The 14,344-nt window shown below is 31.7% G+C and overlaps 1 non-coding gene across 1 annotated transcript; it reads left to right on the forward strand.

The window, feature by feature from the left end:
* The first annotated feature begins 13,934 nt into the window (after positions 1 to 13,934).
* On the forward strand, positions 13,935 to 14,006 carry TRNAT-UGU (transfer RNA threonine (anticodon UGU)). Its single transcript has one exon. It is a non-coding gene; the product is annotated as a tRNA-Thr (tRNA).
* The last annotated feature ends 338 nt before the right edge of the window (positions 14,007 to 14,344 follow it).

Consider the following 14,344-nt stretch of genomic DNA (forward strand, 5'->3'; position numbering starts at 1 on the left):
TCTGGCTGTCATAGGAATATTTTTTTCTCCAAAATTTTAAATTTTTTAATCAAATCATTTAATATTTGTTGTCCAATAATCAATATGTTTCAAATTAATCTACGGATTTTCTGGTAATCATTATAGAAATGCTTAGCTTTCTAAACCTCACCTAATCTTACAGGGATCATTATGCCAAATTTGGAATCTATAGGGCAATTCTAACATGGCCAAATTAAAGATAAGGCTATCCGTTTTGGACTTATTTTGAAAGGATGTAAGTGCAAAGTGCGGAGATTGTGCTTTTGTGCTAATTTGCGTTTCTGATAATATGATAATCTAATACATTAACGGAAGTATATGCACTCAGCAAATAACGTCCACATCTAAGCCAGGGATGAAAGTGATAGGTCGAGGGACAAAAATTTAATCAAATTTTGCAATTAAATTATTCTAATAAAAAAGTAACAAGATGTTTGTTACTTTATCTGTGTGTGTGTGTGTCTGTTTGTATCAAAAAATCTTGCTAACCGTTAAACTGATATGGTTTTCCTTTACAATGTAGCTTCTCCTAGTTAATTGAAGGGTTTTACTTATTTTCGTGGAGGGTACTTCCGCCCTACTATGAGAAATCATCTTTAGAAATAATTACAACCATAATTTTTGTTTTTTCTTTTTAAAAGTAATTTTAAGTCCAATTGTGTTTGTTATTACGATTTATTTCTGTTTATGATCCAAATCATACCCCTTCTGGCCTACTAAAACCTTGATAAAATAAATCATCTTGAAGTATTCGAGGAAAAGAGTAGCGTTTACAATTTTCTACAAATATCAAAGTTCCTTTTTTTCACAAAAGATTTTTTTTAGCAAAAACATATTTATTTTATTTGGTGCGCATTCACTTCCGGACATGTTTCAAATAATCAAATTATTCAAACCCAATTCTATATTACACGAAGTAGAAATAATTGGACTACGCTAAGATCTAGTAACCAATGAACCGATTTATTTCTCCATTGCACATTGGTTCCAGGAAGATTTTTTACTATTAAATTACAAAATTGAAGCCTTAATGTGGCTTTCGGCTGTTTTTTTTATTGATTCTTATTCTTAAAAACATACCCTCTGAACATCTAACAAAGCTGTTTTCTATTGCAAATATCTAACACTATGCGGACGGGAACGCACGCCTTTTTATTTTCATGTTGATACACTTTGCAAAATTTGACATTTAAAATAATGATATTTTTACAACCTACAGATGTATGTTTCACAAAATAAAACATTAAAAATAGTATTATGTCTCATTTTGACGTTTTGACGATTTTTCCAAGTTTTAGCAAAGCGTAACAGACAAAAAGACAGACAAATAAAGTTTAAGAAAAGCATTGGTCAGTTCACTACAATCTCAACAATAAGGGATCTAAAGGGATAAGACAATTGTCGATAAATTTATGTATATTTTCAATAAAGACAAACAAAATTATATCTTCTGTAGATTTCAATTAGTGGTTGAAACGTTTTGACATTCAACCATATTCAATAATAGTACCCAAAGTTTTTGAGCCAACGAATAAAATAACGTGGCCGTGAAGCTTTGGGTACTAGCGTAAATAACAGCCCAATGTCCCCTCCCTCCCTGAAATTATAACATTCCCTTTAGGACAGACTGACAGACAGAGTTTTATTTTTTTAATTGCTACGCCTAGAAGATTAGATAATATTTTAATAATATTACTAAATTTTTTTATTAATAACCTAATTTTGAATTTTATAATATAATTAAAACTTTGATACATATGGAACATCATTTAAAATGTGTCTATTCATTCTACTTTCATTCATATATACTAATCAACAATTTAGACCTAGAAACATTGTGTTAACATGCTTTATGTCGACCAAAAGGAATTAGATATTGTTTTAAAACTAATAATGACTTTTATGTTTCATAATTAAACTAGTGGTTGAGACACTGTCATCTAGGGCAGGGGCGTCCAAGCTTTTTATTTTGGGGGGGGGTAAAAATTTTTGAAGGGGGGGGTAATTCGTTTTTTGAGGGGGGGTAAAATGAAGCGCGATGCGCGCCGCAAATTTTTTTACCCCCCCCCCCCAAAAATTTTTACCCCGGGGGTAAAATTTGCTTTGGGGGGGAAATACCCCCCTGAAATCTGTTGGCAGGGGTAAATTTAGTTTACCCCCCCCCCCCCAAAATTTACCCCCGGGGTAAAATTTTTTGGGGGGGTAATTTAAATTTTATTAAATATATAGTATTAAAAATGCGCGCGAAGCGCGCAAAATTTTTTTTTTATTAGAAATTTTTTTATTTTGGGGGGGGTATTTACCCCCCCTAAAATTGTTTGGGGGGGTAAATACCCCCTCCTAAATGAAGGAACAGAAAAATAGTCTAAAACCATACCAAAGTGTTTAAATAAAAATTAAAGTACCTAAAAGACAAGTAGCTTTCATAAAATGAGATATCAATCGTTTTTCTGGTTACCAAAATCTTAACGGACAGATAAAACTTCTTATTACTTTAAAAAATACTAGCATCTACGCCACTAAAGGGTGATGGTACCCTGCCCCAAAATAATTATAAACCTTTCCGGGACCTATGAGAAGCTAATTTGTTAAAGAGAACCCGATCGGTTCAGCGGTTAGCGAGATCTTTTTTTTACAGACAAACCGACAAACGGATGCATAGACAAATAGACATCCCGTTACTTTATTATATGGATGATAACAACGGTACTATAGTATAAAGTGGATTTATATAATATCAAATTTTAACTTATCATTATCATTTATTTTAATGTGTTATTATACATTATAAAATTACCATCAAATTAACTTATTTTATTTTTCTTTATTTTAGTCACAAAACTTATTCTATTTAATTTTTACACTAGAAAATTCTAAAGGAGGATGATAGAACCCTTCCTCAAAATAGTTATAAACCTTTCCAGGACCTCTGAGAAGCTACACTGTAAAGAAGAATCATATCAGTTCAGCGGTTAGCAAGATGCTTTGGTATACACAGATAAACTTTGATAGGTACTAGCGGCTACGCCCCCTAGAGGCCTCTAGTGGCACTTTAAATGTTTTTTTTCGTGTCTATGTTTCGTTCAAGTCTCTAGAATATTTGTTAAAATCGATTTTTTTGTTATTTCTCTAAAGAGGGTGGTGGTACCCTCCCCCAAAATAGTTATACACCTTCCCGGGACCTATGAGAAACTACCTTGTTAATGAGAACCCGATCGGTTCAGCGGTTAGCAAGATCCTTTGGTACACACAGACAGACCCAATCTTAGATAGACATCCTATTACTTTTATATAAGGATAAACTTAAATACTTTTATCTGTAACCAATTAAGACTCGGAATAAAAGTGTATTTTGATCTGAATTTGGTTAATTGATGTCAAATAGAAATATTTTGGAAGTTTTGTCCTGGCCGATTTGGGATCCAATTCAATTTAGGGGTTAAAATTTGTTAGATTGGTTCCAGGACAAACGCAGGAGTGTTAAAGTATTAATTTGATTAAGTATTTCTATATATACAGACTAGGTTAGGATAAGTTATGCAATGAATGAACATATAAGCCCCCCGCCGGGGTTAAGCATTAAAAAAATCTAAACAATAGACTAAAATGGGTTAGGTTGAGTGTCCACTCCTGCGTTTTGGACCCCTGCGTTTGTCCTAGGACCATTTAGTTATGTCGTATGGCGTGCATTTTGATCCACTAGGGGGTGAAACCAATAGGGATCAAAAAAGAACTTTCTTTCAAATGTTAAGGGGGGTGTTGACACCCCCGACATTCGCACCACAGAAACTTTTCTAGAAACTTTTTACTGCTACTTTTTAATTATTTTCTTTAAGTAAAATTTAAAAAAAAAGACTTAGTCCATTCTCATTCTAATACAACAATTAATTACTAATATCGGCGAATAACAGATTTGATCCAAAATAAAATATTTGATGAAAATCTCATTACTAAGATAGATTTATATCTAGAACAGAAATGTCTCTGTATATTTATTTAGAATATTTTACATCAATTGTTTCATAGGATCGATACGTTTTTTTGTCTGTAGATTATATTCCCGATAACTACTCAGCAGATTGGGTTCTGAATTTTTGGAAAGCTTCACATATGTCCGGGATGGTTTTAGACTATTTTTCTTTGTTTCCCTAAACTTTCAAATATTGGGCGGCTAGATGTGGGACAGCAAAAAGTGTCATTTGTGACGTCATAAGAATACGTCTTAAAACAAGGATGAAAGGAGAGATGGGCAAGAAAACCCCTAAAAAAGAGATGGATAATAGACTTATTTTTATGACATCACACATGAATCTTTCCCCTAGATGCTAGGGGCACAACCGCTAGTAATCTAAAAAACTATCATATATTTTTTTGTATAATAAACTGATTGGTTGGTTTTCATTAAACATTCATTGTCAAACCTTTTTGATATATAACTTTAATTTACATAAGGGGTAAATTTGTTTAACATCATTTGGGATGTATAACTATTTATTGTTCATTGTCTTATCCTTTAAGATCCTAATATTTTTTTCTGAATATACCCTAAAAAATCATATATACTTAAACAACGAATTTGATCGTTTATCATACTTGAATTGTATATCTCATGTCCTACCCCCAATCTTTCAACTTAAATCATTTTTAACTGTAGAAAAAAATCATTAGCCAACCTTAATGAAATTTTCAAATTAAATATAAATGTAAATTATACAGGCCGGCTGTTTGGGAAAGAAAAAATATTTTAGATAGATAGATAGATAAAAAGATAGACAGATAGATAGATAGATAGATAGATAGATAAAAAGATAGACAGATAGATAGATAGATAGATAGATAGATAGATAGATAGATAGATAGATAGATAGATAGATAGATAGATAGATAGATAGATAGATAGATAGATAGATAGATAGATAGATAGATAGATATATAGATAGATAGATAGATAGATAGATAGATAGATAGATAGATAGATAGATAGATAGATAGATAGATAGATAGATAGATAGATAGATAGATAGATAGATAGATAGATAGATAGATAGATAGATAGATAGATAGATAGATAGATAGATAGATAGATAGATAGATAGATAGATAGATAGATAGATAGATAGATAGATAGATAGATAGATAGATAGATAGATAGATAGATAGATAGATAGATATATAGATATATAGATAGATAGATAGATAGATAGATAGATAGATAGATAGATAGATAGATAGATAGATAGATAGATAGATAGATGTATAGATAGATAGATAGATAGATAGATAGATAGATAGATAGATAGATAGATTGATAGATAGATATTGTACAAAAACATTTGGTGTAATATATTAAAATTAAAACATTTGTATTAACTATTAAAATTAGGGAATACAGTATTTAATTAAATTCTTTGACAAACAAGGACAAAAGTATCCACGGATCATAAGAAATAAATTGTTGATAAATAAAAGCACCCCTTCTGCAAATTAAATTTTGAACACTGCTTAACTTAAAAATCAAGATTTAATTAAGGTACTCAAAGAAAAAACTTTGGGTACCACAATAATTTACAGCCCAATGTCTCCTATAATTAGGTGATCTAAATAATATGCCGTTGTATTCATCAAAAAAATTTTATGATATAAAGTAGCTTTTTTGTCTGTAGCTAACGATGCAGAAGCAAGTGAATAATTAAGAACTCTTATAAATGACTAACAACACAAATTAGTTTTAGTAAGTTGGACGAATAAAAAACCAACAGACGGACAAAGTACACAATAGAACATCTTCGCTACCAAATAAAAATAACCAAGTAATGATTGTATCATTTTTCTTCCGGTTTTCTATACAAATTAATTTTCCCTGTTTTTTTTCTGTATATAATAGGTATTCCAGTATGGCTTCGAAAACAATTAATTCAGAAGGAGTAATTTTGTGAATCATCATTGGGGATGTACATTAATTTATCTGCCATCTGTCTTATCCCTTTAGGTCCCTGATTCATTCTTTTCTGACCTACATATATGTATGTATATGTTATTTCTGGCTGAATCAAATCTAATGTATTTTCTATGTTACATGTCAAGGTATTATGAAGTCCTTTCAGCTTTCTTGAAAGGGATAAAATCACAGGGAGTAAGGGAGGGGAAAATTCAGTTTGAGAGTTTTTGCTGAAAGGCAATGAAAACCAGAATTATCCAAAAAATCTGAAGAAAATAGTGTGTTCATGGTTATCTAATTTTAAAAAGATAGTTTTATGAAAAAAAAGCATTTACATGAAAATAAGGTTACCAGTACATCACAATATAGTAAACATACTGTAATTAATCACTAAAAAAATAAAACTTGATCACCTCTTATAATTATATTAATTAATATTTGATCCATTGTTCCCTCCCTAACTCCCTGATAAAATCAACACATTTACATACAGGAAAAAATAAATAATACTTATATTCTTAAGATTACAAAGAAAAAGGATAAAATGTATTTAATTCATTTTTTGGATCTTTTATCAATATATTTATTGATAAGGGCAAAGATAAAAAAGGTGACATTTCAAAGTGAATAACAAAAATATTTATGTAACGTCATAAAAATGAAGGATTTTTTAAAGTGTTTTCTTTCCCACTTCTCCTCTCATTCTTTATTTTTATGACGTTACATAACTGATTTTTTTGACACTTTGTAAAGTCACTAAAAAAGGATTGTATCCATTTTAATCATTTTGATGGCTCAATCTCCTTCTGCAGATAACAATTATTGGTAGAAAAGTTTTGACACAGTTGGTTTGTACAACCCAATCAACATTTATTAAAATTCTTTAATATTCAAAACTAACGTTTGATAAAACCTTTAAAAATCATTTTATGAAGTGCTAATATAATTTTGGCCCCTCCCTCTTTATCTTTTTATATATCTCTCAGGGCCAATCCACCCGCCCCTAAAAAAGTGTATAAAATCACACGGATCTAAAGGGATAAGAAAATAACCGATAAATTGATGATCAGCCCCAATTATAATACACAAAAAAGATCCCTTCTGTAGATTTCAATTGGTTATAGAAACGTTTGGAGACACTCAACTTAATGAACCAACCAATCCAAATTCAATAAAAGTCCACAAAGTGGTTGAGATAACGCTGTTATAAAACTTTTTGGGACTAGTGTAACAAACAGCCCAATGTCCCCTCCCTCCCCTATGGCATCATCTGTGTGTGTGTGTGTGTGTGTGTGTATAACTGAAATTTATTCTGGCGTATGAAAGATTATTAAAAAAGTTGTTAGTGTTGTGTTGTTAGCATAAATAGGTATCCACACAAAAAATACAAATAAAAAAATTCTTAATTTAAAATGACAATTCTTCTTAAATACTGAATAATAAAAATGTGACAATTGTAAATCAAGATCCAGAAAACTCTTATTTATGACCAAATGAATTAATTGGCAGCAAAGCTAGATGAAAAACAGATTTTCTTAGGCTGTTCTAATGATTTATTTTAAAATTTAATTAGGGATGTACATCAATGTATCGACCATTGTTTTATCCCTTAAGATCCTTGCAAAATAACTGTCAAGGAGAAGGGAGAAGACAATAGACAGTAAATTAATTTGTACCCAAAGTTTTATAACCACGTTATCTTTCCCACTAAACTCATTAAATTTGGGTACTTTTATTGAGTTTTGTTAAGTTGAATCTTAACTTGTAGTTTTTAAATTTTTAAACCAATAATTTAAATCCACACAGGGAAAGGAATAATTTTATTTAATGTAATTTGGACCATACAAAAATTTATAGTTCAATGTTTTATCACTCTCTTCTGGTCTATTATTATTTAAGGATAAAGTCTTTGGCACTGAAACAGTTGAAAATTATTTAATGTATATTCTGAACTTTCTGAAAAATGCAATGAAAGAACTTGTTGTATTATATGAACAACCTATATAAATATAGTTTATAACTCTGGATCACTTTAGAGAAACTTATGAGCAGGTGTTGATATTATTCTTTTTAATATTTATAATAGGCTAGTTCATTGGTAATTCATTTACTGCTTTCATCAAGTTTTTAAATTGCTTCTAAACCCTCTCTAAGTTAAAAAATTTCAATTGATTTCTTGCGTATTCCCTATAAGTGTCTTGTGGAAAACTGAACCCACCCCTTATTTTTAAGATAAATTTAAAATGGGGGGGGGGGGCGTTTGTTTGTTTATTTTTTGGTCAAGTTAGGTTGGGTAAGGCCCCTCCACAGGGGATAGGCTTAGACAAAAACTAACCCCTAATTTTCAATTTATTTCAAAAATAAGAGGGGGGGAGGGCATATTGTGGGTATATAATAAAGCCTTTATGGTTTAATTAAAGTGATTTAGGTTATGAAAAAAACAATGTTCTAATGAACTAGCCACAAATAACAATAATTCACAGCTATTTCCAACTGATTAACTCCACCAGTATTCTGTGAAGAGTATCTATTGTGAAAAATTGTCAGCATACCAGGATTTATGATGTGATAAATCAAGTCCAAATATATTATGCCGCGGCATTCATGAGCACCCCGCCAAAAACATCCACACAAGGCTTTTTGTAAAAACATAATTTTTGGCAATTATTGAAATTGTTTATTATATTTTCTAATGTTTACATGTACTGGAAAAATCTTGAATTGTGTTAAATAAGTTCTCAGGAAAAAATATCTTGAGGAATAGCCTGAAAACTGCCTGGGACCAATATTAAGCTTTCTAAGAAAAATGAAATGCAGTTAAGTTTAGCTTTTCGGGAAAATATAAACAACTTTTTGGATAATTTAGGGAAACTTTTTAACCGACTTTAAGCCACTGTGTGTCATATGAAAAATACCAATAAATCTTCACTACAATGGTAGAGTGTCTATGACCCAGAGTTATGTTTGTCTTTGTCATCATAACATTTTATTTTATCCCTTTTTTATCAAAAAAATGTTTTTTTATGGGGGGGGGGTATGTTTGTCTTCTTATCATTGGATAAATCCAGAGAGGAAGGGTACATTGGACTATAAATTGCACTGGTAGCCAAAGTTTTATAATCAAGTTATCTTATTTTTTTGGACCAAAGACTTTGGTAACTTTTATTGAACAATTGTTGGTTGATTCCCAACTTTTCAACCGATAATTCTAATTTATATAATGGGCAATTTTGTTCATCATCGTTGGGGATGAAAACCAATTTATAATCCATTGTCTTATCCCTTAAGATCTCTGCCAAAATAGGTCCACTCCTCAATCCTCATGTGATATGTTATTCTAGCACTTTTTTTCACATGAAACAGAAGCTAAAATAAAACAAAAACTCAGGGAGGGAGGAGACTTTGGGCTGTTTATTACAGCAGTCCCCAAAGTTTTATAATAAAATTTTCTTATTCGTTGGCTAAACAACTTTAAGGACTTTTATTGAATTTTGATTGGTTTGCTCATTAAGTTGAGTATTCAACCACTAATTGTAATCTACTGAGGTGGTAATTTTATGTATTATTATTAGGGATGTACAACATTTGATCGACCATTGTCTTATCCTTTTAAATCCCTGCAAAAACCCCATGAAGTATTTATTGTTTTAATGTAAGAGTGTTAAAAATATTAAAAAGCAATTATGCTCGACATTTGGTGGGAATATCTATTCATGGGGTAGGACAAGGATATATCACCTGAAACTGCCTCCTTTCCCGTTTGAGAAAAGCCTTAAAATCAAACGGTAGGACAAAAGAACATTAGCACTGAACTTAATGAGCAGAATATTGATTTATAAGTTTTAACAAATAATATAATATATCTAATTATAATGTTATATTATAATTTAAATTGTACGTAAGGACTTTCTGATGGCAACTATAGAGAAGCTTCGCTAACTATTACAGGAAACAGTATTCAAAGTTAGAAATTGATACTATAAAAAATGTAATGTATAATTTCATTTTTCCCCTCTCTTGTTAATGATATCATAATGGCCGACATGATTTTTGTATAAATGTACCATTCCACTTTCAAAAGAGGCGAAACTTGAATGGTACATTCAAGTTTACATACCAGTGTATTCATAAACATTCATATCCTTTATTAAATAGTATTGTATATAATAGTTATTTTTTTAATTTTACATAAAATTTTATAATTATACTTAATACCTTATGCATTTTTACAACTAACATAATTTAAAATATTATGTATGATTTCTATTATGTCAATGTCAAAAGAGTAAACCACTCGCCTCTTTTAAAAGTGGAAAGGTACATTACAAAATTATTGTTGTGTAAATTAATTTAACTATAGGCATTAATAGTTATAAGTTATTACAACTTGGTTAAAATACTTATAATAATGTAAAAATATTTATGTGTATTTTTGTCATCAAAACTGTGAATTTGACAGCTCATTGAATTTCATGGGTGTGAAAATGACAGTAAAACTGTGTTTATGACAGTAGTAAAGGTGTAATTTTGACAGTGGAAAAAAAAATCTTGCCAAAAACACAGCTAAAAACGAAATTGACAAAAACACACCCAATTTTTATCAAAAACACAGTGGTTGTATTTTTGCTAGTGGTAAAAGTGGCAGCACCCCATTCTAACCCTCCTTTAATTAACGACAAAAGCTAACCTTTACGAACGGATAGACAGACCGACCCTAGTTATAGAAAATCTTTGCTTTTATATGGGTATATGTATACTGTATAGTCTTTGTCCTACTACATACTTTTGATGACCAATATGAAGCCTTTTGAAAAGACACATCTTCAAGATTTCACTAGACACGAAAACGCACACAGACAAACATCCATATTCTTTACAATTATGGTTATTTTGTATAAATACTTTTTTTTCTAAAAATAATAAGCAGCAGATGCAATTATTTTGGCCTATTTACATATTTTTAAATAGAAAACAACTTTTTTGTTATATTTTTTGTAACATTAAAAATTATAATATATTAGGGAAAATTAAATCACCTGTAAAAATCATTTGAATTATTCAGCAAAAAAAGTATTCTATACTGTAAGTACTCAGAGATGGGGCAATAGGATATAATTTTTCCTCTCCCCCAAAGTTGTAAACAAATATAAGTTTTTAAAGTGTTTTGTTCATTATGTAGCTTACTTGCAAGCAGTTTTAGAGATTTTCAGAAAAAGAAACATTGAAACTATTTTGAGCACCATATAGATTATATTTTCAGAATTTAACAATGTTAAAATAAAATAAGTTAATTTTTAATTTAGATACTACTTAAACATCCATTAATTACTAGGGATTATAACTTTTTAACAAAAGCATTTAAATTACTGTAATAGTGTGGATTATAAATAGCCTATTGTGCACTTGAGTGGCTAGTAGTACAATACTTTAATTGATAGTTTTTTGTTTTGTAAATTAAATAGAAGATAATAATTTCTCGTATTCATTCGAATCCGGTGGATAGGAACCGGTTCTCATCCATACGAAAAAACTATGTTTAGTATCGTATTATATCCAGCTTTCTACGAATATAGAAATGTACAATCATAAGATTAAAACCAGTTTTTTTAGCCCGTGCTTTTTCAACCTTCCTCATTAAAGTGTCAAAATATTATTTTTAATAGTTTTCTTTCAGCTTTGGTGAAGTTGCGATTTTTTTCTTCAAATTAGTCAAATTAGTGAACAAAAATCCACTTAAATTCCATACCAAAAGAAAGGGGAACAATTTAAAACAGTAAATTAATGAGAGTTAATTCATATTCAAATTAAACAATTATATCAGGATTTCAAAATATTCCCCTGTCAAATTTATAGATCGAAAAGGGTCTAATGATTTCTATTTAAAAGAGGTTAATAAGTGTTTGTTAGAGAGAAAATCAAACAGACAAAAGATAGACAACAGACTTACTAACAGGGAGACAGAAATAAAGACAAATATACAGACAAACAGACAGACGAACATACAGACAAACAAACATACAGACAAACATACAGACAAACATACAGACAAACATACAGACAAACATACAGACAAACATACAGACAGCCACACAGACAGACAGACGAACCAACATGCAGACGAACAGACAGACAGAAAAACATACAGATAAACAGACAGACGAGCTAACAGGCAGACAGACATACAGACAGACACGCAGACAGACAAACACACAGACACAGACAGAAAACTACATTACATGCATACATTGACAAAAAGATATAATGACATCTGAATAAACGAAACAAAAAAACAGCTCATCAAAAAACTGACATACATAAAAGTTAAATGGTTCAAAAGTTGTTTATCATATTAATATTAATAGTTTTGTAAAGTTTTTATTTTATGCAAATTGAGTTAGAATGATACATCAACAGGAAGCAAAGTAATAAATATAGAAAATTAAATAAATTGTATAGAGTAGTAGAGTTGGATCATGGCAGGGTTCGGAAGCCGCAGCCGCAGCCTCAGCCTCAGCCACCATCAGCCGCGCGGCTTACGAGAAGCCTCAAAATCAGCCGCGCGGCTTCCTCAGCCACCCAATAAGTCTCAGCCTTAGTCGCAGCCGCGCGGCTTAAAGAAAACATAAGCCACTGTAAGCCTCAGCCGCATTCAGCCACTGTAAGCCTCAGCCACTGTAAGCCTCAGCCACAAAACTCCAATTCAGCCACATTAAGCCTCAGCCGCACTGAGCCTCATTCAGCCAACGCCCCTCTAAGCCTCAGCCGCAATCAGCCGCGCGGCTTTTAGTTGGGGAAGCCTCAGCCACACTCAGCCGCGCGGCTGTTAATAATTTGAAGCCGCAGCCAAACTCAGCCGCGCGGCTTCAAGAAAGCCTCAGCCGCAGCTGCAAAGTTATGATTATGCCGCAGCCGCAGCCGTGCGGCTTGATATTTGTAAGCCGCAGCCTCAGCCGCAGCTTTGACACAGCCGCGCGGCTGAGATATTGTAAGCCCCAGCCGCAGCCGCAGGTGCTAAATTAGTACAAGCCTCAGCCGTCAATTCAGCCGCGGGGCTTAATTTTCATTTAATTTTGTCTGTCTGAAGCTTAAGATCTCAGCAACCACTGAACTGACAATGTTGTCCTTCTCAGGAATCCTTTTACTACAGTAACAGGATGTCTATGTGTCTGTGTATCTGTGTGTCTGTACCGAAGGATCTCTCTAACCGCTGAATCGATCGGGTTCTCCTTAACAGGGTAGCTTCTCATAGGTCCTGGGAAGGTTTATAACTATTTTTTTGGGGGTGGGACACCCCCAACCCCCCCAAAAAATTAAAAATCCCCCCCCCTCAAATAAAGAAAAGATTTTTTAAATTTTTTAAACTTAAATTAAAAATTAGGGGGGAGGCCCCCCCCCCTAAAAAAAAAATTCCCCCCCCCAAAAAAAAATTTTTTGTTTACTTTTCTTTAAAAATTTAAAATAAGAAATTGGGTTATTAAATTTGACTCTCTCTCTTCCTCAAGTGCCCCCTAGAGGCCTCTAGGGGCATAGCCGCTAGTTATATATATATTGACATTGGATGGTTTTGAGCTAATTTTGGGGTGGGGGTCAGACATTTCCATCGCCCAAAAATAATTTTTTTATATTCTTTTATAAAAATTTTATCTTAAGTTTTTTTTAAAATTACAACATAGAAACTACCATCTCGAACAACTACAAAAAGTTTGAACCTGTAATGTAAGAGCTCCAGTAGCGCAATCAGTTAGCGCACGGTTCTTCTACACTGTTATGCCGGGGTTATAAGTTCGAATTTCACCAGGAGCAATACGTTTTTGAACGTTGATACTTATGAATATTATTGAATACTATTTATAGGGTAACTGCCCTACTGACGTTTGCCTAATTTTATTGTTTTTAAAAGATACAAATTTTTCAGAATTTACTTAATATTTACTATGAATTTGTATTATCTTAAATTTTTTTTCTTGTACAAGTGGCCTATTTAGCTCAATGGTAGAGCACTCGTCTTGTAAACTAGGGACCGTGAGTTCAAACCTCACAGGGGGCAATCAATTTTTGTGATACTCAAGTTATATAGTAGCTTCTCTATTATTTTTCCGTTTAGGTACGCAATACTTGTTATATATAATTAAGCTTCTCCTACTTAGATATTTCTTCAATTTAAATGTATTTAATACGTTGTGGTTGATGAGAGACACTGAAAAAGTTATGCAAAAAAAAGATTTGTATGGAGAGTTATTTTGTCTGTAGATTAAGAATTCGATAACTACTGAACTAATGAAAACTTTTTAAATTGCCTTTTCCAAGTTTTTGAATTTTTAAAAAAACTAAAATTAAAACTGGTGGGTGCTCAACCAAACTCCCCCCTATTTTCCCATAAAAAAA

Source organism: Acartia tonsa, chromosome 13 (genome assembly GCF_053477335.1).
Source record: "Acartia tonsa isolate MP-2025a chromosome 13, ASM5347733v1, whole genome shotgun sequence".
Classification (NCBI taxonomy): domain Eukaryota; kingdom Metazoa; phylum Arthropoda; class Copepoda; order Calanoida; family Acartiidae; genus Acartia; species Acartia tonsa.